This window comes from Esox lucius, chromosome 6 (genome assembly GCF_011004845.1).
Source record: "Esox lucius isolate fEsoLuc1 chromosome 6, fEsoLuc1.pri, whole genome shotgun sequence".
NCBI classification, from domain to species: Eukaryota; Metazoa; Chordata; class Actinopteri; order Esociformes; family Esocidae; genus Esox; species Esox lucius.
The window spans coordinates 30,370,186-30,392,759 of NC_047574.1; the positions used below are offsets into that span (position 1 = coordinate 30,370,186).

Genomic DNA, 22,574 nt, shown 5'->3' on the forward strand with positions numbered 1-22,574 from the left:
CTGAGCCTGTGTCCTCTCTAGGTTTCTTCCTAAAATTCGACCTTCTTAGGGAGTTTTTCCTTGCCACTGAAATTCAACACTACTGTTGTTTGCCGGGTTAAGGCCGGGTGTCTCTGTAAAGCACTTTGTGACAACTGCTGTTGTAAAAAGGGCTTTATAAATGAATTTGATTGATTGATTGATTCTTCCAGTCTTCAACTGTCCAATCTTGGTGAGATCATGCAAATTGTAGCCTCTTTTTCCTATTTGTAGTGGAGATGAGTGGTACCCGGTGGGGTCTTCTGCTGTTGTAGCCCGTCCGCCTCAAGGTTGTGTGTGTTGTGGCTTCACAAATGCTTTGCTGCATACCTTGGTTGTAACGAGTGGTTATTTCAGTCAAAGTTGCTCTTCTATCAGCTTGAATCAGTCGGCCCATTCTCCTCTGACCTCTAGCATCAACAAGGCATTTTCGCCCACAGGACTGCCGCATGCTGGATGTTTTTCCTTTTTCACACCATTCTTTGTAAACACGTGAAAATCCCAGTAACTGAGCAGATTGTGAAATACTCAGACCGGCCCGTCTGGCACCAACAACCATGCCACGCTCAAAATTGCTTAAATCACCTTTCTTTCCCATTCTGACATTCAGTTTGGAGTTCAGGAGATTGTCTTGACCTGGACCACACCCCTAAATGCATTGAAGCAACTGCCATGTGATTGGTTGGTACATAATTGCATTAATGAGAAAATGAACAGGTGTTCCTAATGATCCTTTAGGTGAGTGTATTTACAAGGTACGTATGTTGACAAGGATTATATGGAAAATATTACTGCAAAGATTTTTTTATCAACCACACGGTTGAGGTTCCCCACATTTGCAAGCTCACCACTCCCACCATGTTTAAAATAAAATCTTGAAAAGAGGTATATAAGTCCATGTCACGGTTGTGGGATGAAGAGGACACAGGCGCAGAGTAGAGGTAGGTAAGGTAATCCATTTAATACAAAATAAAGAATGCAGGACTCCAACAAAACAAAAAGCAGCAACCAGTGACGTGGGTATTCCTTACACAGGATAAACAAAACCAAAATGAACCACGCCTTGGGGCCTACAAACTAAACTTAAATAGGGTCCCCAATTGGAGGCAATGACTAACACCTGCCTCCAATTGGGGAAACCAAAAAAAGGAGTAGAGGTGGCTAAAGGCCACCTCCTGTCCTGTCCTGGCTATGCCCCGAGCCCAGCGCAGAGATGGCTAGGGGCACAGCCAGGACGTGACAGTACCCCCCCCCAAAGGCGCGGGCTCCCGACCGCAAGACCGGGACGACCACACCCGGACCGGCGGAGGCTCAGCGCCCGGAGCCGCCGGCACAGGCCGGGGAGGCGGAGCCGCAGGGACAGGCCAGGGAGGCAGAGGGTCAGGAGACGGGAGAGCCGGCGGAGGGACAGGAACCGGCAGGAGAGCCGGCGGCGGGTCGACAGCCGGCGGAGAAGCAGGAGCCGGGGGAACCGGCGGAGGGTCGACAGCCGGCGGAGGAGCAGGAGCCGGGAGAGCCGGCGGAGGAGCAGGAGATGGGGAAACCGGCGGAGGGTCAGGAGCCGGCGGAAGAGCCGGCGGAGGAGTAGGAGCCGGCGGAGGCGGCGGAGGGTCCGGAGCCGGTGGGAGAGCCGGCGGAGGAGTAGGAGACGGGGGAGCCGGCGGGGGAATAGGAGCCGGCGGAGGAGCAGGAGCCGGGGGAGGCGGCGGAGGGTCCAGAGCCGGCGGAAGAGCCGGCGGAGGAGCAGGAGATGGGGAAACCGGCGGAGGGTCAGGAGCCGGCGGAAGAGCCGGCGGAGGAGTAGGAGCCGGCGGAGGAGCAGGAGACGGGGGAGCCGGAGGGGGAATAGGAGCCGGTGGAGGAGCAGGAGCCGGGGGAGCCGGCGGAGGGTCCGGAGCCGGCGGAAGAGCCGGCGGAGGAGTAGGAGCCGGGGGAGCCGGCGGAGGAATAGGAGACGGGGAAACCGGTGGAGGGTCAGGAGCCGGCGGAAGAGCCGGCGGAGGAGTAGGAGCCGGCGGAGGAGCAGGAGCCGGTGGAGGAGCAGGAGCCGGGGGAGCCGGCGGATGGTCCGGAGCCGGCGGAAGGGCCGGCGGTGGGTCCGGAGCCGGCGGAAGAGTCGGCGGAAGAGCCGGCGGAGGGTCCGGAGCCGGCGGAAGAGCCGGCGGAGGAGTAGGAGCCGGGGGAGCTGGCGGAGGGTCGGCAGCCGGCGGAGGAGCAGGAGCCGGGGGAGCCGGCGGAGGGTCCGGAGCCGGCGGAAGAGCCGGCGGAGGAGTAGGAGCCGGGGGAGCCGGCGGAGGCATAGGAGACAGGGGAGCCGGCGGAGGAATAGGAGCCGGCAGCAGGTCGGCAGCCGGCGGAGGAGCAGGAGCCGGGGGAGCCGGCGGAGGGTTGACGGCCGGCGGGGGAGCAGGAGCCGGCGGAGGAGCAGGAGACGGGGGAGCCGGCGGGGGAATAGGAGCCGGTGGAGGAGCAGGAGCCGGGGGAGCCGGCGGAGGGTCAGAACCCTGTGGGAGAGCCGGCGAAGGAGCCGGAGACAGGGAAGCCGGCGGAGGGTCAGGGAGAGCCGGCGGAGGTTCAGGGAGAGCCGGGACAGGCGAGGGCGCCGCTGAGGCCGGGACAGGCGAGGGCGCCGCTGAGGCCGGGACAGGCGAGGGCGCCGCTGAGGCCGGGACAGGCGAGGGCGCCGTAGGACGATGCGGGGGCTCCTGGGCAGGTGAAGGCGCTGCGGGACAAGGCGGCCAGTCCACCGCGGGCTCGGGCGGCGGCCAGTCATCCGCGGCCTCGTGCGGCGGCGGCCAGTCATCCGTGGCCTCGGGCGGCCAGTCAACCGCTGGCTCGGGCGGCGGCGGCCAGTCATCCACGGCCCCGGGCGGCGGCGACCAGTCTTCCGCTGGCTCGGGCGGCGGCGGCCAGTCATCCGCTGGCTCGGGCGGCGGCGGCCAGTCATCCGCGGGCCCGGGCGGCGGCGGCCAGTCATCCGCGGACCCGGGCGGCGGCGGCCAGTCATCCGCGGGCCCGGGCGGCGGCGGCCAGTCATCCGCGGGCCCAGGCGGCGGCGGCCAGTCATCCGCGGGCCCGGGCGGCGGCCAGTCCACGGCGGGTCCTGGCGGCGGCGAAAACAGGGCAGCGGGAGGAGCTGGCGGCTGAGGCCACTGGGCAGCGGGTGGAGCTGGCGGCTGAGGCCACTGGGCAGCGGGTGGAGCTGGCGGCTGAGGCCACTGGGCAGCGGGTGGAGCTGGCGGCTGAGGCCACTGGGCAGCGGGAGGAGCTGGCGGCTGAGGCCACTGGGCAGCGGGAGGAGCTGGCGGCTGAGGCCACTGGGCAGCGGGTGGAGCTGGCGGCTGAGGCCACTGGGCAGCGGGTGGAGCTGGCGGCGGAGGCCACTGGGCAGCGGGAGGAGCTGGCGGCGGAGGCCACTGGGCAGCGGGAGGAGCTGGCGGCTGCGGCCACTGGGCAGCGGGAGGAGCTGGCGGCTGAGGCCACTGGGCAGCGGGAGGAGCTGGCGGCTGAGGCCACTGGGCAGCGGGAGGAGCTGGCGGCTGCGGCCACTGGGCAGCGGGAGGAGCTGGCGGCTGCGGCCACTGGGCAGCGGGGGGCGCTGGCAGCGCTGACTGCGTCTCCCAGGCAGCGGGGAACGCTGGCTGCGGCTCCCAAGCAGCGGGGGGCGCTGGCTGCGGCTCCCAAGCAGCGGGGGACGCTGGCTGCGGCTCCCAAGCAGCGGGGGGCGCTGGCTGCGGCTCCCAGGCAGCGGGGGACGCTGGCTGCGGCTCCCGGGCAGCAGGGGGCACTGGCGGCGCTGGCTGCGGCTCCCAGGCAGCGGGGGGCGCTGGCTGCGGCTCCCGGGCAGCAGGGGGCGCTGGCGGCGCTGGCTGCGGCTCCCAGGCAGCGGGGGACGCTGGCTGCAGCTCCCAAGCAGCGGGGGGCGCTGGCTGCGGCTCCCAAGCAGCAGGGGTTGCTGGCGGCGCTGGCTGCGGCTCCCAGGGAGCGGGGAGCGCTGGCTGCGGCTCCCGGGCAGCAGGGGGCGCTGGCTGCGGCTTCCGGGCAGCGGGGGGCGCAGGCTGCGGCTTCCGGGCAGCGGGGGGCGCTGGCTGCGGCTCCCGGGCAGTGTGGGGCGCTGGCGGCGCCGGCTGCGGCTCCCGGGCAGCAGGGGGCGCTGGCGGCGAGAACCGGTACGGCGGGTCCCGATAGCCCCACCAGTCCTCACATCTCCCAACATCAGGGAAAGCCCTCATAGGCCCCCCCGGCGTTGTTGCCCGACGCCTAGGAGCTGGCACCGGGCAGGGCTGGGGCACCTGGACTACCCCACACGTGAGCACGGGTGGCACGGCCGCGTCCTTCCATTCCGCCTGCCCCCACAGCACCCCGCCAAGAAATTCTTGGGGCGGACACACGGAGGTTTGCTTACGTCGCCTCCGTCGACGTCTCCTCCGGGGTGGATGCTGTGGAGGCCCGGTGTGCCGCAGAGGACAGTAGGGGTTCTCCTCCTCCTCGGTGTCGCTGTCCGGCCAACCGAGGAGTTCCCCTACCGTCCATTTCTGCTGTGTCTCTTGGTGGTGGTTCATTCTGTCACGGTTGTGGGATGAAGAGGACACAGGCGCAGAGTAGAGGTAGGTAAGGTAATCCATTTAATACAAAATAAAGAATGCAGGACTCCAACAAAACAAAAAGCAGCAACCAGTGACGTGGGTATTCCTTACACAGGATAAACAAAACCAAAATGAACCACGCCTTGGGGCCTACAAACTAAACTTAAATAGGGTCCCCAATTGGAGGCAATGACTAACACCTGCCTCCAATTGGGGAAACCAAAAAAAGGAGTAGAGGTGGCTAAAGGCCACCTCCTGTCCTGTCCTGGCTATGCCCCGAGCCCAGCGCAGAGATGGCTAGGGGCACAGCCAGGACGTGACAGTCCATCTCCTCCCAAGGAACATATTTGCAATTGGAACCCATTAAGTCCGTCGTAATGGGTTTTTCAGCAATTCTGAATTTGTGAAAAATTATTCAAAAGCTACTTCTGTAGCATCAAATGATAGATTTAAACCTTTTCACAAGTACTATTTAAAATATCACTGAAGGCCCCTCAGCGTGATTTCTTAATGCATATTATTTCAGTATGCACTCAATTCCAGAATTGTACATTATGACAAAAAAATTGCCACCACAGCAGCCTATAAACACCATCTTGCTTATTAGATATGGAGCAGTATTCTGATTTCGACTGGTTACAATTATATTTTGAAACTATTTAGGGCAGTAGTACTGTTGAAGAGTATACTGAATATTTATTAAGATTTGTTATTTTCCTGAGGATCACTCCACTTGGCTTATCAATAAAACATATGCTAACCAGCAGACAATGGTTTGTGTTAATAATGCCTTTATTTACTTGATTATTCATTATTTCACTAAAGATGTGGCAAAATAATGAATTCCAATTCTTCCATATTTAGTAATGCACAAATACTATCAGTGAAAAGCACCTTTATGAAGGTTATGTTGAGCTTGTTTGGCTAATTACTGTTTACGTGCACAACCATTTTTGTTTTCATTCCACTGAATTCTGGGACCAAATATCTACGATCAAAGATGGTTGAACAAGACGATTCCCCAATCCGACCGGATGTTCAAATCTTGTTGATCAGTCTTTTTTCTTTACCGGACGGCAAGTAAGGTAGGTAAAACGCTCCTGTCTGTCATTTGCAACACCAATAAAATTGAAATATAATGCAATTGAACAAAATTGTAAGGTAGACGATAATTGGGAACAGGTTGTATTTTTTAACTACATCAAACATTTCAGAAATGGTAATTAATGACACACTATTTAACATGTTATGTGGCTGATAATTACAAAAAAATTAAGACTTGATAAAGTTAACTGCTGCTGACCAGAGTTCTTTTTTGCTGGCCTAGTGATGTCAGAATCAGAAATTTTTATTTTTATAATTTGATATATATTTTCATTAATGCTAGATGTATTTTACAAAGTTCGTTCTCATCAGTTTCTCATAAATGTTTTGTGAATCCCATCTTCTGTTGAAGCAAATGGGGAGGAGGTTGTTGATTGTCATATGCTTCAACCAATCCGATTTCGAGTTTGTCATAACGAGCCTGTTCTTTGGCACTTAGCAGCTTTCTAGCTTGCCTAGTTGCCTACGTGTGCATTTTTCAGGTGGTGCGATCGGAGAGCCAGGTACCGGAGGCAGAACTAGTTAGGACGTAATGTAGGAACATCTAAGATTTATTTAAACATTCTTTTGAGAAGTTGAGATTTTCTAGATGCAGTGCTTTCCTTTAGATTTTTTGTTTAGATTTGTACTGAGCCCTGTTGTCTTTTTAACGCAAAATGGAGGAGAAGAAATGCATTTGGTGCGAATATACTGGCAAAGCCTTTTTCGAGAAAACATGGAAATTGTGAGGAAGGGTCGACCAAACCCCCAACTAGCAACCGTTCAGTCTAAGGATGTAGTAGATGCAGTGCTTTCTGTCAGACAGGGAAAGGATTTGTGTGGCACTTTCAATCGATTGAGCACGTGAAGTAAACCTGGCTTATCTGGCACATTGTTTTTGTGAGTATCCCAGTGAGCAATCGATGGCGGCCCACTGGCATTTTGCTGCTGGCAGCCCGCCACCGGCTATAATATCATACAGCCAGCAGGCCACCAGCTTTTGCCGCTTTTCTCCTGATCTCAATTTGCATCTCAGGCGGCTTTCTATCAGCGGCCCGACTGCGTTATGCTGGCGGCTAGCTGCCGAAGAGAGGTTGTGTGCTGTGATCTGCTGTATCTGCTTGTGTTGCCATTTTCTTCCAGCAGAGATGCTATTGTACCCATTTTATTCTTGTACTGATTATTTGATTTATTTTAATATTATAAAATTTGAGTGTACAGAATGTTGGTCAACATTGGTAGTTTATAAATAAAATAGACTTTGACTATTGCACTATTGCACTATTGCTTGTGTAAAGGACCTTTGTGTAGACATGTACAGAAAACACATAGAAACAGCCGTCTCTCGCCATTGCTTACCATAATATCTTCCCAAAATAACTGGCCATTTTCCACTGCATCGTACTGGCTCAACTACTCGCCTATAGCCTCGACTTTAATGCTTCATGGGGGACAGTTATTTATTGTGTTTAAACACCGCAGCGTCCATACCCAGATAGCAAAGAGCTGGCGGGGCACATGCGGACCAGCGGCGGCAGAGTTTGCGGCCCGCCGGCGGTTAAAGCTGGCGGTGCGCTAGCGTTTTGCTCATCGTTTAACGAGCGGTCCACCGGCGGGTGAGCAGCGTTTTAGACAGTGGTCCGCTGGTAGTCCAACGGACTCCCGCTGTTGTTCCAGTCGGTCCACCAGCTGCATATAGGCAATATCTTAGACCTTCAGGCCTAGGCTTATTCTAATTTTCATTAATAAAATAATAACTTAATTTTGAAAATTGGTTAAAAATTACCTTCAAATATAATACAAAGCACATTTGAGTTAATTTTAAAATTAAAAATGTAATAAAGTTCTAAGAAAAAAGTGAAACAATTTTTCAAAGTGAAATATATTTTGTTTATTGTAACTTTTCAATTTTCTGCTCTGGGCTCCCCCTGCCTCTGGCGCTGTCTTCTTCCCCCCTCTCGGTCTGATGCCCCCTTTAGGAATCGGCTCACTTCTTTCTGGAGAGCCTCTTCGGTTGTCTCCCTTGTTGCAGGGTTCTTCCTTACCGCTCCTAAGTGAGAAGATTATAGACGTTAGCCCTTGGACCGTAGTGTCAAGCGGCTTAGAGTACAATTTAATGCTGAGAATTTGTTCAATTTAGTCCTACTTTAAAGTTTAGTCCTACTTTTAAAGTTGTTTATCAAATGTATCACTCCTACATTTCCAGATACATGCGTCCTCTCAAGCTATCTAGTCTGAGGCTGCAAGTAGCAGGGGGCTGCTGTCCCCCAATTCATATGATTGATTTCACAGAGAGAGATCAGTTTGGACTTTAACTTACTGTGGATGACTCTCTTCAGGTGGAGGTTGTTGAAGGACACCTTCTGTCCCGACCCTGTCCAGTTCATCCCGATGGCGAGGTTGTTAGTGAAAAGGCTCTGAAATATTCTTTTTACGGACTCCTTTAGGTTCCTGCCTCCTCTTGAGGCTAAGTAAGCAACCTGTAGAATAAAAAATTGTCAGTTCTGTAATTTGTACAGGAAAGTGCAACTTTTTGTTAACTAAAGAATGTTAAACTAAGAATCTGATGTTTTTGTTACAATTGAAAGTAGTCTGATTAGTTTGCTGAAACTAAATCACACTTAACCAATTGCTATCTCCATGATTTTATGATAAGCCAATGACAAAGTTATTGCCTGTCTCCCCATCTTGTCTTCAAGCTCTTCAAAGGGCCTCTTCAAAGAGAGGGATATGCAGATTTCACACACTGCATTAGGTATAAGGGTATCTAAAATAAAACAGATTTTTTTAAATTACCAATTTCTCTGTTAATTCCAGATTTTGTCCAAGCTCTCTCTCAATGTCCTCCAGCATACTTCTATCCTCCAGAGGATGACGTCTGGTGGGATGGACATGTCCACGTTGGTTCCAGCTGTCAGGCTCTGTAATATGGCTGTGTTTAAAGAAACCTGCTGTTTCACATCCCTCAGTTCTTTGGCCAACTCCCTCAGATGCTGCAGTATTAATCTGTATGAGTCTAAAAATACAACAAAGATAAACACTTTATGCTGTGATACATGACCTCTGATGATAATGTTTGACATTTTCACTGAAGCTGCATCTTAATACAATTCATATCAACTTTGGACACCAATGATTCTGTTAATGATGTAATGATGAATCTGTATTTACTTTCAGGATGCTGAAAAGCAGGCCCCAATGATGAGCATCCATAGCCTGCTTAAAATCATAACAAACATCATATTTCCATAAGAATACAGTGATTTTTGGTGCGAGGACAAGTAAAGATGATTGCAAGAATTACGTTACAGTCTTGATCCAGGCATTTTAGTGCATTAATAGTCTGGCAGTACGACTGAATTTGTACCATTTGGCCTATTTGGTCCTTTATAAAAATTATTATTATACTGAAGAGAGCAACTTTGACTAGCATTTAGCACTGTCTGTGGGGAACCTATATCCTCCTTGTCATTGTATATTATTATAGAGACATGCATTAGATTACATATTTATATATCTTTGATGCTGAATGCTGGATACACAAGACAACACAGTTACCTCCAGATTGGTGACCTGAAGTGGTCATGGGGGTTGGAGGGGCATGGAACTGGACTGAATCTGTTTCAATGAAAGAAAAAGGGTTTACTATGTGTTGGAGGAGGAAACCATTGCCATTTTGACTTGAATTTGCACTGTACTTGCCCTGAGATGTCGGGTCTGTGGAGAACCTATATCCTCCTTGTCATTGTATATTATTATATAGAGACATGCATTAGATTTCTTATTTATATATCTTTGATGCTGAATGCTGGATACACAAGACAACACAGTTACCTTCAGATTGGTCAGTGGCTTTTTTAAAGTTCAAGCCCAGGGGTTGGGCAGAAGGAAGTTGTTTTGATTCTGTTAAATAATTACAGTAAATGGCTGATTACACACTTTGTTACATATAGAAATAGTAGAACAGTCATATACAAAAATTTTTTTCTACTTGCTCTTTTTTGGGGGGCCATCAAATCTTGGTGGTTTCGGTGCACAGGGAAACCGCCCAACCTCTTCTTCCTCATCATCGCAATCCAAGTGATATTTCAAATTCTTCCTATGAATAATATTGGAATTAAATTATTATAGGAAAAACAATTGATCACAAGAAAGCGACAGGGTATCATTCTTCAATATTTCTTTTCTCATGGAAAAGAAAAAAGATATTGTACATGCTTCTGCATTTTTAATGATTTTATCCTACACACACACATATATATATATATATATATATATATATATATATGTGTGTGTGTGTGTGTATTTATTAGAAAAACCCATAAGCATGAACAACAGATCTCTCTCTTCCCACACTCTCTCCCCCTTCTCTCTCCCTTTCTCACCCCCCTCTCTCTCCCTTTCTCTCTCCCACCCTCTCCCTCTCTCACCCCCACTCTCCCTCTCTCACCCCCCTCTCTCTCCCTCCCTCTCACTCTCCCTCTCTCACCCCCCTCTCTCTCCCTCCCTCTCTCCCGCTCTCTCTCCCCCACTCTCATTACACAAACAAAAAACAAAATCATCTAGTTTGTGTTTGCCTATTTTATCTAACCGAATAGGAGGAACAGTGTGGTTTTCGTCCGGGCCGTGGAACACTGGACCAGCTCTATACCCTCTACGGGGTGTTGGAGGGTTCATGGGAGTTTGCCCAACCAATCCACATGTGTTTTGTGGATTTGGAGAAGGCATTCGACTGTGTCCCTTGCGGCATCTTGTGGAGGGTGCTTGGGGAATATGGGGTCCTGGGTCCTTTGCTAAGGGCTGTCAGGTCCCTGTACAACCGAAGCAGGAGCTTGGTCCGCATTGCCGGCAGTAAGTCAGACTTGTTCCCAGTGCATGTTGGACTCCGGCAGGGCTGCCCTTTGTCACCGGTTCTGTTCGTAATTTTTTTGGACAGAATTTCTAGGCGCAGCCAGGGGCCGGAGGGTGTCAGGTTTGGGGACCACACGATTTCGTCTCTGCTTTTTGCAGATGATGTTGTCGTGTTGGCCCCTTCTAACCAGGACCTTCAGCATGCACTGGGACGGTTTGCAGCCGAGTGTGAAGCGGTGGGGATGAAAATCAGTACCTCCAAATCCGAGGCCATGGTCCTCAGTCGGAAAAGGGTGGCTTGCCCACTTCAGGTTGGTGGAGAGTCCCTGCCTCAAGTGGAGGAGTTTAAGTATCTAGGGGTCTTGTTCACGAGTGAGGGAAGGATGGAACGGGAGATTGACAGACGGATCGGTGCAGCTTCTGCAGTAATGCAGTCGATGTATCGGTCTGTCGTGGTGAAGAAAGAGCTGAGCTGCAAGGCGAAGCTCTCGATTTACCAGTCAATCTATGTTCCTACTCTCACCTATGGTCATGAGCTTTGGGTCATGACCGAAAGGACAAGATCCCGGATACAGGTGGCCGAAATGAGCTTTCTCCGCAGGGTGGCTGGGCGATCCCTTAGAGATAGGGTGAGAAGCTCGGTCACCCGGGAGGAGCTCAGAGTAGAGCCGCTGCTCCTCCACATCCTCCACAGCTGAGGTGGCTTGGGCATCTTTTTCGGATGCCTCCGGAACGCCTTCCTGGGAAGGTGTTCCGGTCCCGTCCCAACGGGAGGAGACCCAGGGGAAGACCTAGGACACGCTGGAGGGACTATGTCTCCCGGCTGGCCTGGGAACGCCTCGGTGTCCCACCGGAAGAGCTAGAGGAAGTGTCTGGGGAGAGGGAAGTCTGGGCATCCCTGCTTAGACTGCTGCCCCCGCGACCCGGCCCCGGATAAGCGGAAGAAGATGGATGGAGATGGATGGATCTAACCGAATAATTTGAATATAATAAATATGAAAGGCATATGTAATCAGTAAAAGTACTTTGATAAAAGGGTAAAAGGAGCAGCATCAGGAAGATATTTGTATTCAATGAATGCCTACTTTCTCTGTCGCTTCTTATCCCCATCCTCCGGCTCAGTGTCCAGGCTTTCACCTTTTTTTGCCCAAATGTAAAAGGCATGGGCTTTTGTATAGTTATCTAAAACCAATGAATTACATGTACATTGTAAGAATATTATGTTTTTATAATGTGATTGTATGAAGAAGAATAGCTGTATTCACCTTTTCTTTATGATGATGGGATGGTTAGTCCAGGTACACAGGTCAGGTGTCTCCTGATTTATTGATGCCTTTCTAATTCTATCTGTGTTTGGGTAGGGAGGCCAGTAGCAGGTTTTGCCTGTGCACCAGGTCTGGGGGACAACAGCTGTGAAGTTGTTTTCCTCTGGGAACTCAACAACAAAATACATATTTAACCTGCAAAAAAAATAAACTATTTATTCCCTATAGAATTAAGTAAAGATTTTCAAAATGGTTATATTTTATTATCATGTTATTTATTACCAACACGTACTATTAAGTAGCTAGCTAGTGACAAAAATTGTCACAGTGGCATGTCCAATACAAATCGGGAGAGTGTAGTTGCCGTTGACTTTTATTTAGGGCTGGAAAATGGTGGAGATGGTTTGCCGAGCAAGGCTGGTGGCTGGATGCAAAAGGTTGTTGGGGACAACTTGGGAGATTGTAGGCTGCTGGCAGTGCAGGAGGGACTTGGTTAGTGGCGCTTTGATGGTTCGGGTTGCTAGATGGGGCCTGCCTGCCCTGGTGTGTAGTGTGGATGACCTTACTAAATCATTCTCCAGCCAACCAGAAAAAAAAGGCAGGGATAAAGGACGGCACCGAGAAATACAGAAGTCTACAGATGAAGCAGCGGCATGGCAGAATAGCCATCTTTGTATGGAAGGAGAACATATTTCCGTTGGACATTGATGACTGGGGTATACTGTACATCATCCCTCAAACCGGACAGGTGGAAAATGTCCATGTTTGATGATAACAAGGGGTAAGAGTAAATATCTGCCTTGTTCCTAAAGTGTCCGTGGTTATCCATTAGGATGTTCAGCACACGGACCACCTCCATGTTCTTCAGTTGCACATTATCATTTCCATTTAAAAGTTGCACTGAGAAATGGCGGAAGTTAATTTTCTTGTACTGTTTTACTCTGGATGCTGTTGCTGGAACAGGGCCATTACTTCGTGCCATTTCACATGAAATCTTCTCGTCCTTGGCCTGTATTGCTCTGCGTTCATTCTCAGAAAGGCGGCGCATCACCTGCTCAAGAGGCTGGTTAGGTTTGCGGACCATCTTCTTCAGTTGTCCTAGAAAGTTCTCAAATGGGAAGCATGAGATGTTATCCAGAACACCATATGTTCGAGCATCATCACAAAGGTGGAGTAGGCCATGCATGTTATATGTAATGTACTCTCTGCCGTACAATTTCCTGAAGTGGTCCACAAATATAACTAGCAGGCTATGAGCGTAGTCTATATGATGTCTACAGAGAGATACACTCAGGAGGATGGTCATAGCAGCAGATAGGAGCATGAAGTTTTGATATATCTCCATAGGGATGCGACCTTTCAAACAAACTGGCCCTGTGTAGAGTAAGAATGACCTAAATTCTGTTGCCTTCCACCTTTCATACTCGGAAAGGGGTCTGGGTTTCCGGTTGAACTCCGATGGCATTTGAGGTGCATACTTTGTTAGCTCTGAAGATATTTCCCTCACTGTTGCTGGTCCTAATCTGGTTCTGAGAGGTCCTTTCACCCAGAAATACACTAACTTCTTAGTGACACACAAACACACAAGGTTCATGTAGTCTAAGGGAAACTGTGTCACCAGGCCTATCGAAATCAAGGATAATGGGGTTTCCCCACAGTAATGCTGGTCTTCTTCTCCATCGATAAACACATCTTGGTCACATCTCGGAGCTGCTGTACCTTGAGGAAACGTTATCTGCCCCATATAATGCACCCCCCTTGCCTGGCACTTATGGCAACAGTGGAAGCCACTGTGTCCTTTTGCATTTCTTACAAATGCACGGGCTGGGGCATCGCACAAAATCGCAGAAATTGCCACAGACAGGTGTTTGTCTTGATAATGGATGCCTTCGGCTACAAGCTGAAGAGCTTCCTCAACGAAATCATGGAGAAAATCAAGATTCTCTGGTTTCTTCTTGCCAAAAAATATCCCAATTACAAATGGTGACTTATTCGATTGGTACTCATTTTCATAGTTTTCTATGAGACCTAAAATAGGCCAAAACTGTGCATTGGAACTTTTATGTAATGGAAGACCATCAATGTTAATTTGCAGCGTCACCTTCTCCGGCACACCCAGGTTTTCAGAGTTGGCGAAATTGATTTAAGAGCCCATGTTTCATTCCTGAGTGGAAATAAATTCCCTTAGAGACGTGTTTTGTAGTCAGATTGGTTTTTGTTCCAAGCAACATTCTTGGATCTTTTGGTAGTTCAGGGAGTATTCTGGAGAGAATATTTAGGAGTTCAGCCAATGTTGAGTGTGGGACTCGTTTTTAACTGCCCAGTTAGAGAGAAGCACTTTAAAATCTTCCTTTTCTACACTGTCCTCCAAGCTGTCCCGTGGTTCTTCCCCACTGCTTTATTCAAATTCCACCTCAGTATCATCTGCCACTTTATCAAAATCTGATTCATCTTGAGGGGAAGTCTCTGCCAGTTCAGCAAAATTTAACAAGGGATGAAAACCTTCTTCCCTTTCTTCCTCCCTCTCCACAGGTCCTGACACTATTTTGTTTAAATCCTGATCCACCCCTTGCTGAATTCTCAGACGTTTACTCCAGTAACTAGACATCTCATTACAAAATAAAAAAGTTTTTATTATAAAACTTTTTATTATTACCTGGTGATTTTATTCCAGCCACATCAAGATAGGTCCAGTATGGGAATAGATCGACCAGTCCAACGGACAGGAATGTCCCATATGGGAAAAGACAGAAGAAGTACCATTACCATTAGTACAATTACCAGGTATAGGCAGAAGTGGGACATTTCAAAAAGGCTTCACCATATTGGTGAATTGCATAAGGATTTATAAGAACTTGGCGACTCTTATCCTGTACCTATTGGGACATGTATCTACATCATTTGACAGATAAGGTTTTCTGTCGGAATAAGTATAAAACATAAGAGTTTGACCAAAAAAGTGTTCAAAAAGAAAGTGTTGATGCAGTGTGCACATTATGAGAATAGAAGGTGAGTATGAGGGACAGTTAAAGAGAGTATGGTACTCAGAAGATTAGTGTGAACATATTAGTTTTAGCGTATTGTTAATTTACTTGAAGGCTACCGGGCTAGTTGGTCGGATATAGGTCTGTCGTGTCTCTGACCCAGACTCCAGTACAGTAGGTGGCGTTAATGCACAATTGAACTAAAGTTGGATGCTACCTGCCCATAGACTGTAAAAAAAAATGGACGACGCCCTTTCGCTCTTTTCCATTGGTGAAAACTGAAGCCACCAGTGTCCCGATACGGCACTGACATCTTGGACTTGCGCCTGCGCAGATAGCGATCTTGGGACCAGTTCTGTGCAGTAGTTATGCGCAGTAGCGAGTAGGAAGTAAAGCCGTAAAGCCGCAAAATCAACGGCCCCACCCCTGTGCCCCGCCCTCACTCTCCCTCGCAGAATGCGCATACCGTAATCAATCGCAAGTCCAAGTACAGTACAACCTTTGCTTGTTAAACCTAGACGATATGTTATAGCCTAACTTACATCATGTTTAACCTTAATTTAGAATAGGCCTAATACAAAAATAATTGGTAACTTCTAGCTAACGATCACCTGCTAGCTATTAACATGGCTATTAACGAGGCTTGTTGTCTTTAAGCTAACGTTAGCTAGCCCATTACATTTATTTACTAATGAAATAGCTTATAAATTTAACTTAACGAAAAAAATTCAAAGATCGATTGGAAATGCCAGATCGGTTAACACAATGTACTGCAGAACAACCCATTATGTCCGTGTGAAATTATATCAATTATAGAAATTTAGGGATTAAATGTAAAGCTCCAATCTCCTCAGTCCTCCGAAGATCGCGAAAAAAGCCTGATGGCGCTTCAGTGGCTCCTCGGCTCAGATAGCTGTCAATCACAGCTGTGAATCACGACGTCACACCACCGTTTTTAGAGCATTAAATAACTAACTAAAAACCAACTTATTTTAAAAACAAACTATTGAATTTATATTAGCGTGATACAAACTACAGTAAATGATAGAAACCAGCTTCGGAAAAAAGATATTTGAAGGGTAATTTAATTGTTTAGTTGGTCTCGCGTCCCATTGAATAACATGGGGAGGGCGGGGTTTATGACCTATACTGGGACCACTCACCAGGGGGCGATCGAGACGTTTTGGCTTCACTTTTCAGGGCTTCTGCGGCACGCTTGTACCTGCCACTAAACACTAATGAAGAAAAAAGAAGAAAAATACAAACATGCAGCCGAATTTGTCTGGTGCTTCTCCTTTGTCGCGCTCTAAAGGAATCAGTTTGTTTCCTCATACTAAAAGGTTTGTTTTGCAAGATTATGATTTGGCCAAGCATTTTAGATGATTATCTGGTGGCTAACACCAACTGACCTTTGTCATAGCGCTGACGTTAGCAACATTAGCTCTTTGACGTTAGTTAGCACTGTGCTATAACCGACTAGCTAGCCAGTTATCAACGGTTTAAAACCCTTAAGAACGCTAGTTGGCGTAAGTCAAGACTCGACTCCACGTTAAGTTTTTTTGTTTTTAACATTGGATGTAAATTTTTCTGAAAGAATCCAGTAAATATTTGTACCTTAGAATACTTACGTGTTGTAAATGGGAGTAAAAACTGGAAAAACTGAATTTGGCACAAAAAGCTAGCTGTGGTAGCTAGCAATTCGACCCTCAACACTAAAATATACAATCTATATAAACCATTAACTCATTTGACATATACAGCTATTTACAAAATTATTAGTTGATTTCAATTATTTTACTTAATATATATCTCTATATACTAGTTACTCTCGTTCTGAAGAAGCTTCGACAGTTTCCAATGGTAAAAAGCTCACTTAACAAACAGTTTTTATCCGTTGGAGATTGTGCTCGAGCAAACACTATAAATGCTCGATAAACTATATTGTGCTCGAGACACTATGCTGATCTCTCAAATGAACCATTAATTCAACCCCTGATTACACTGTTTATTTGGGAAGTTGCAATAAGGATTTATTTTATTCATGGCTAGATTGTTTATTCATGACATGGCTAGATTGTTTCAGGCTACTGGAAGTACAGTTGTTGGCGTTGTGGTAACTGTTATTCACCTTGTGTCAAACAGATGACTACATCTAGCTTTGGTACTTACCTCCCAGAGATCTGCTGTCCTGCTGGTCTCATCTTCGCTGAGGACCACTTTGAGGTAAGAACTCCTCATCCGTTGTTGTAAAGATCAGATATATTTTCTCCACTTTATCTTGATCTCCTGTTGTGCCTCTTGTGAGCCAATCAAAAGACTTGCTGATTTGACATCAAAATTAAGGTTACAATTGCAGAGAAGGCATATTGATCTACACAATATCATACATCTTGTGCGTTTACATTTTACACACTTCTGTGGGTGCTGCTAACTTTTCAAAGTGTTGATGGGGAGGAGTTCACCACTCTGTGAAAGACTGCACAGACAAATAGGGTGACAATTGTTATCAGTGGACAGTACACAAGTCAGCATCCCTGATGGTTTGGGGGTGCATTAGTGCACATGGCATGGGTGACTGGGTCTTCTGTGAAGGCACCATAAATGCTGAACAATACATACAGGTTTTGGAATAGTGATATGCACAGACTGTTTACTTGCATGCATTTTCCAGACTTATTGAATAGCATACAGGTTGTGATCATGGATGCATAATAAGCGGTTATGGTAGGATGAGGGACCCATTCCAGAGTTTAGACATCCAATCCCTAGCATGCACTAGGTTGACCTACTCTTGTTTCTATGTGGGTCACATTTTCGAAAATATTGTTTCTAACAATCTTATTTTTTGTCTGTAGATCATTCTCAGTTAATTTCTCCCCGTTTCTCCCTGTCTCTAGGTGCTCCTACCAGGGCCAGGTGGATGTTTGTGTGGTGGACTCTCCTCATACTCAGAAATGGGTGTGGGACTTTGCCTGCAGCTGTTAGGTCTGAAAGGTCCCTTCCCCCGTGAAATTATCTGCTTAGAAAAGCATTGGACAAGAGGAAAGGACAGGAGAGGAATCTCCTGATGTTGTTAGATTTGCGGACCATCTTCAGTTGTCACAGAAAGTACTTGAATGGTCGAGCATGAGGTGTTATCCAGAACACCATATGTTCAAGGATCATCACAGAGGTGGAGTAGGCCATGTTATATGTAATGTACTCTGCCGTACAGTTTCCTAAAGTTGTGTAATACAAATAACCCTAGCAGGCTGTCAGGATAGTGGATGTTCAGAGAGAAACTCTCCAGAAGATGGTCATGGCTGCACATAGGAGCATGACGTTTTGATATCTTCACAGCAACCTGAACGTCGTCTTGATGACCACATCTTGGTCATATCTCGGAGCTGCTGTACCTTAAAGGAACGTTATCCACACCAAATAATGCACCTCGCTCGATGAAACATGCTGGAAGCCACTGTGACCTTTTGTTTTTCTTATAAATGCATGGACTGGGTCCTCACACACAATAGCAGAAAGGTGTGTGTCACATTACTGAATGTGAAAGCATTCAGTAATAATGAATTCTTTCTGTTTCCAGCTGAAGATCTTAATGAAATAATATTGAAAATGAAAATAATAACCCCAATATTAAAAAGTTAACAAAGATTCTGCACCTTTCAAATAGGTACCTCCATTACCCCCTTGGGAAGGATTGTAATTGGTTGCATGTGTGTATATACATTTCTGCATATTGAACTTCATACTCAATGTGTCAGCCCGGCAAATAAATGTTTAAAGTAAGCTGCTGTCTTTTTATTTAAGTTATAAATAACTGGATAATAATTATGGATAGCTTTATATTTATCCTTTTTAGTAAAAACACATACATACAATTGTCCTATGATTAACAGAAGTTGAGCACTCCAGACTTTGGTAATAAGTATGATGGTATGGTATAGCAATGTGAAGGTCATAATATATACACATGCATTTTGTTCAATATAAAAAATATTTCTAAATGTTCATTTCAATATGCTATGAAAAAAGTGATGGGACTATAATGATTTCAGTCTCCGCTTGACTACACACTTTACAAATTACAATACGATTAAATTAAACAGGAAAAACAGGCATAATTTTGTGAGATAAGAGGAATTGAAGAATTAACAAAATAGGAAGTGTTTCTGTATTTAGCCTATTTGGTTGGATCACCATTGACAAAACTACCGGGGGTGGGCCGATCGGCATTCAGACAAATGGGGCTGGTTGCTCAGTCGATCAGCCTCAAATTCCATATTTTGCCCATAAGCCGTTTAAGAGCTTTCAGCTCGCGGTCCGCAGCTGGACCGATAGCTGTATCGTAAGAGTTGTTTTCCCGCCCGTGTCCCGCTGGAGGACCGCTCGTAACAAAACGACTGGAGGCGTGCCGCCCTTCAATAGCCAGCGGACCGATAACAGTGTGCTATCTGGGTAGATGGCGATATAACGAATGTCAATTGCACGTGTGTAAGGCAAGACAATTGCCATTTGGAATCCCACGCTGTAGTACCGTGATCGTTCATTTTAGTGACTTGGTTCTTTCGTCAATTCTTGTTCAAAGTGTGTAAGGTACAATGGGGAGAACAAGTACTTGATACACTGCTGATTTTGTAGGTTTTCCTACTAACAAAGCATGTAGAGGTCTGTCATTTTTATCATAGGTACACTTCAACTGTGAGAGACGGAATCTAAAACAAAAATCCTGAAAATCACATTGTATAATTTTTAAATAATTAATTTGCATTTTATTGATTGACATAAGTATTGGATCACCTACCAACCAGTAAGAATTCTGTCTCTCACAGACCTGTTAGTTTTTTTTAAGAAGCCTGTTCTCCACTCATTACCTGTATTAACTGCACCTGTTTGAACTCATTACCTGTATAAAAGACACCTGTCCACACACTCAATCAAACAGACGCCAACCTCTCCACAATGGCCAAGACCAGAGAGTTGTGTAAGGACATCAGGGATAGAATTGTAGACCTGCAGGGTGGGATGGGCTACAGGACAATAGGCAAGCAGCTTGGTGAAAAGGCAACAAGTGTGGCGCAGTTATTAGAAATTAGAAGAAGTTCAGGATGACGGTCAATCTCCCTCAGTCTGGGGCTCCATGCAAGAGCTCACCTCGTGGAGCATCGATGATCACGAGGAAGGTGAGGGATCAGCCCAGAATGGCAGGACCTGGTCAATGACCTGAAGAGAGCTGGGACCACATGGATTAAAATCCTGCAGCGCACCCAAGGTCCCCCTGCTCAAGCCAGTGCATGTCCAGGCCCATCTGAAGTTTTCCAATGACCATCTGGATGATCCAGAGGAGGAATGGAAGAAGGTCATGTGGTCTGATGAGACAAAAATAGCTTTTTGGTCTAAACTCCACTCACCATGTTTGGAGGAAGAAGAAGGATGAACTCCATCCCAACTGTGAAGCATGGAGGTGGAAACATCATTCTTTGGGGATGCTTTTCTGCAAAGGGGACAGGACGACTGCACCGTATTGATGGGAGGATGGATGGGGCCTCCTTCCCTCAGTAAGAGCACTGAAGATGGGTCGTGGCTGGGTCTTCCAGCATGACAATGACCCGAAACACACAGCCAGGGCAACTAAGGAGTGGCTCCGTAAGAAACATCACAAGGTCCTGGAGTGGCCTAGCCAGTCTCCAGACCTGAACCCAATAGAAAATCTTTGGAGGGAGCTGAAAGTCCGTATGGCCCAGCAACAGCCCCAAAACCTGAAGGATCTGGAGAAGGTCTGTATGGAGGAGTGGGCCAAAATCCCTGCTGCAGGGTGTTCAAACCTGGTCAAGAACTACAGGAAACGTATGATCTCTGTAATTGCAAACAAAAGTTTCTGTGCCAAATATTAAGTTCTGCTTTTCTGGTGTATCAAATACTTATGTCATGCAATAAAATGCAAATTATTTCCTTAAAAATCATACAATGTGATTTTCTGGATTTTTGTTTTAGATTCCATCACTCACAGTTGAAGAGTACCTATGATAAAAAATTACAGACCTCTACATGCTGCATCCCAACTTTTTGTGAAACGGGGTTGTATAAATATCCTATTCTGGGAATAAAATCGCATTTTTGTTCTTAATTTGCTTGTGCTCATTAGCTTTGGATAAGGATTGTGTTATAAATCCAACCACATCCCTACCCCCACGGTAATCTACAACAAATATTATTTGCGGAATAATTCAGTGCCGCAGTGAATGTTTTGCACAAAATACTCAGGAAAGTTTGTAAAGTTATAGTGCACTGTGTTCTACAGCCAGCAAAATTATGTTTTCTAGCCGTCTTATTATTAGGGAATGATATTAAGAAAGTGTTATCAAATAATGTTAAGAAAATAATTTTGACACGCAAGAGACTTTTTATTTGGTTATTTTGAATGCCAAACTGAGTTTATCTAACAGTACACAGCTGCTTCAAACTTCTACATGCTTTATAAGTGGGAAAACCTGCAAAATCGTCAGTGTATCAAGTACTTGTTCTCCCCACAGTAAAATAACTTCTTCAAATGTTTTTTTCCCTCAGATTTGGAGAGACCATGTACCCTCTAACCATGAAGATCCTCTTCTCCCTTGATATTAGAAGATGTGCAGCAGACAGAATTAAGTGTCAGGATAAAGATGCCAAATGGCTGTTCTTACATATTTACACTTGGGGACTGCTCCTACTGTGTTCAATATTTAGGGGCAATGCACAGAGAGAGCTGGCCCCTAGTTCAGGTATACTTTATTCTGGAACTGTTAACGTGACAACATTAAGAATTGTATTAACATCTCTAAACGTATAACAACAAGACACTGCCTATGTACATCATAAACCCCCATGCCTGTTAGTTGATTCTAATGATTTAAGTTCCAATACCCATAGTTGTGAAGACTTTGATTCTGTGTGGCCAATGCATCCTGCTAAAAATCTGAAGCAGTTGTGTGGGTCATTAAATACACCGTCATGAGATTTAAGTGAGCAGTCTCTTGTTTGGAAAGGATTGGGGAATGGGAGTGCTTCTCTGGTTCAATGTCACTGAGCAGAAAACTCAGCAAAGTTCTCGTTCACCATCCAAAGGGCCAATGACTCAAACATGTACGTCCAGGAAGTTGGGTTGTGTGATGATGATGATCCTCCTGACTTGTAGAGGAATGTATATGAAAGCATTTGCCCAGGGTTCCATCCTTCAACCCCAGAGATGTGAGGAAGCCTAATCGATCCATAATTGGATGCAACACCGTCTCTGTAAACACAGGCAACATATGTTTATGTAATTAATTAGGTGGCATTTCTATACCTAAGGAATATTTGTTATTCTTAAGTGTTGTTTATAATACATTTGACAATGAAATGCATGCGTGTGCATTGGGAAAACTTACTTTAGAACAATGCACTGGAGATGATGCACTGTACAGTAACAGGTGAGTCAGACCAACTAAACTGGGATGTCAAACGGCACAAACTGATAGCAAGAGAGTACAAATAGGGACAACTGTGGGGAAGAGAGGTCACATGACTGTCAGGGAAAAACTTGTTTCACTGAATTCTAAAACAGGCTGCTTTTTAGACACAACCATGTTCCCTAAAGCCATGTAACATGGATAGTATTGCAACCAAGACAAAAGCCATTGGCAATAACTAACAGTCATAACTAGGCACTAGTTATCTAGGTAGCTAAAGACAGCTTTCCCCAGTTCATGAATGTAACATACACTTAATGTGTAAATTATGTTAATACAATTCTTAACAGCATATTTTGTGTCTCG

General features: G+C 46.8%; 3 long non-coding RNA genes across 4 annotated transcripts; 1 reads left to right on the forward strand and 2 right to left on the reverse strand.

The window, feature by feature from the left end:
• Window positions 1-7,574: 7,574 nt before the first annotated feature.
• Window positions 7,575-8,135, reverse strand: LOC117594603. The gene is made up of 2 exons (XR_004575823.1): window positions 8,008-8,135; window positions 7,575-7,737 (listed from the first exon to the last, which is right to left on the reverse strand). It is a non-coding gene; the product is annotated as an uncharacterized LOC117594603 (long non-coding RNA).
• Window positions 8,136-8,721: 586 nt separating this feature from the next.
• Window positions 8,722-9,657, reverse strand: LOC114839443. 2 transcript variants are annotated; one of them, XR_003781899.2, is made up of 3 exons: window positions 9,522-9,657; window positions 9,246-9,305; window positions 8,722-8,903 (listed from the first exon to the last, which is right to left on the reverse strand). It is a non-coding gene; the product is annotated as an uncharacterized LOC114839443 (long non-coding RNA). The 2 variants fall into 2 exon arrangements; XR_003781898.2 differs by having other exon boundaries at window positions 8,722-8,906.
• A 6,355-nt stretch (window positions 9,658-16,012) lies between these two features.
• LOC114839442 lies at window positions 16,013-18,319 on the forward strand. The gene is made up of 3 exons (XR_003781897.2): window positions 16,013-16,127; window positions 16,930-17,010; window positions 17,685-18,319. It is a non-coding gene; the product is annotated as an uncharacterized LOC114839442 (long non-coding RNA).
• The last annotated feature ends 4,255 nt before the right edge of the window (window positions 18,320-22,574 follow it).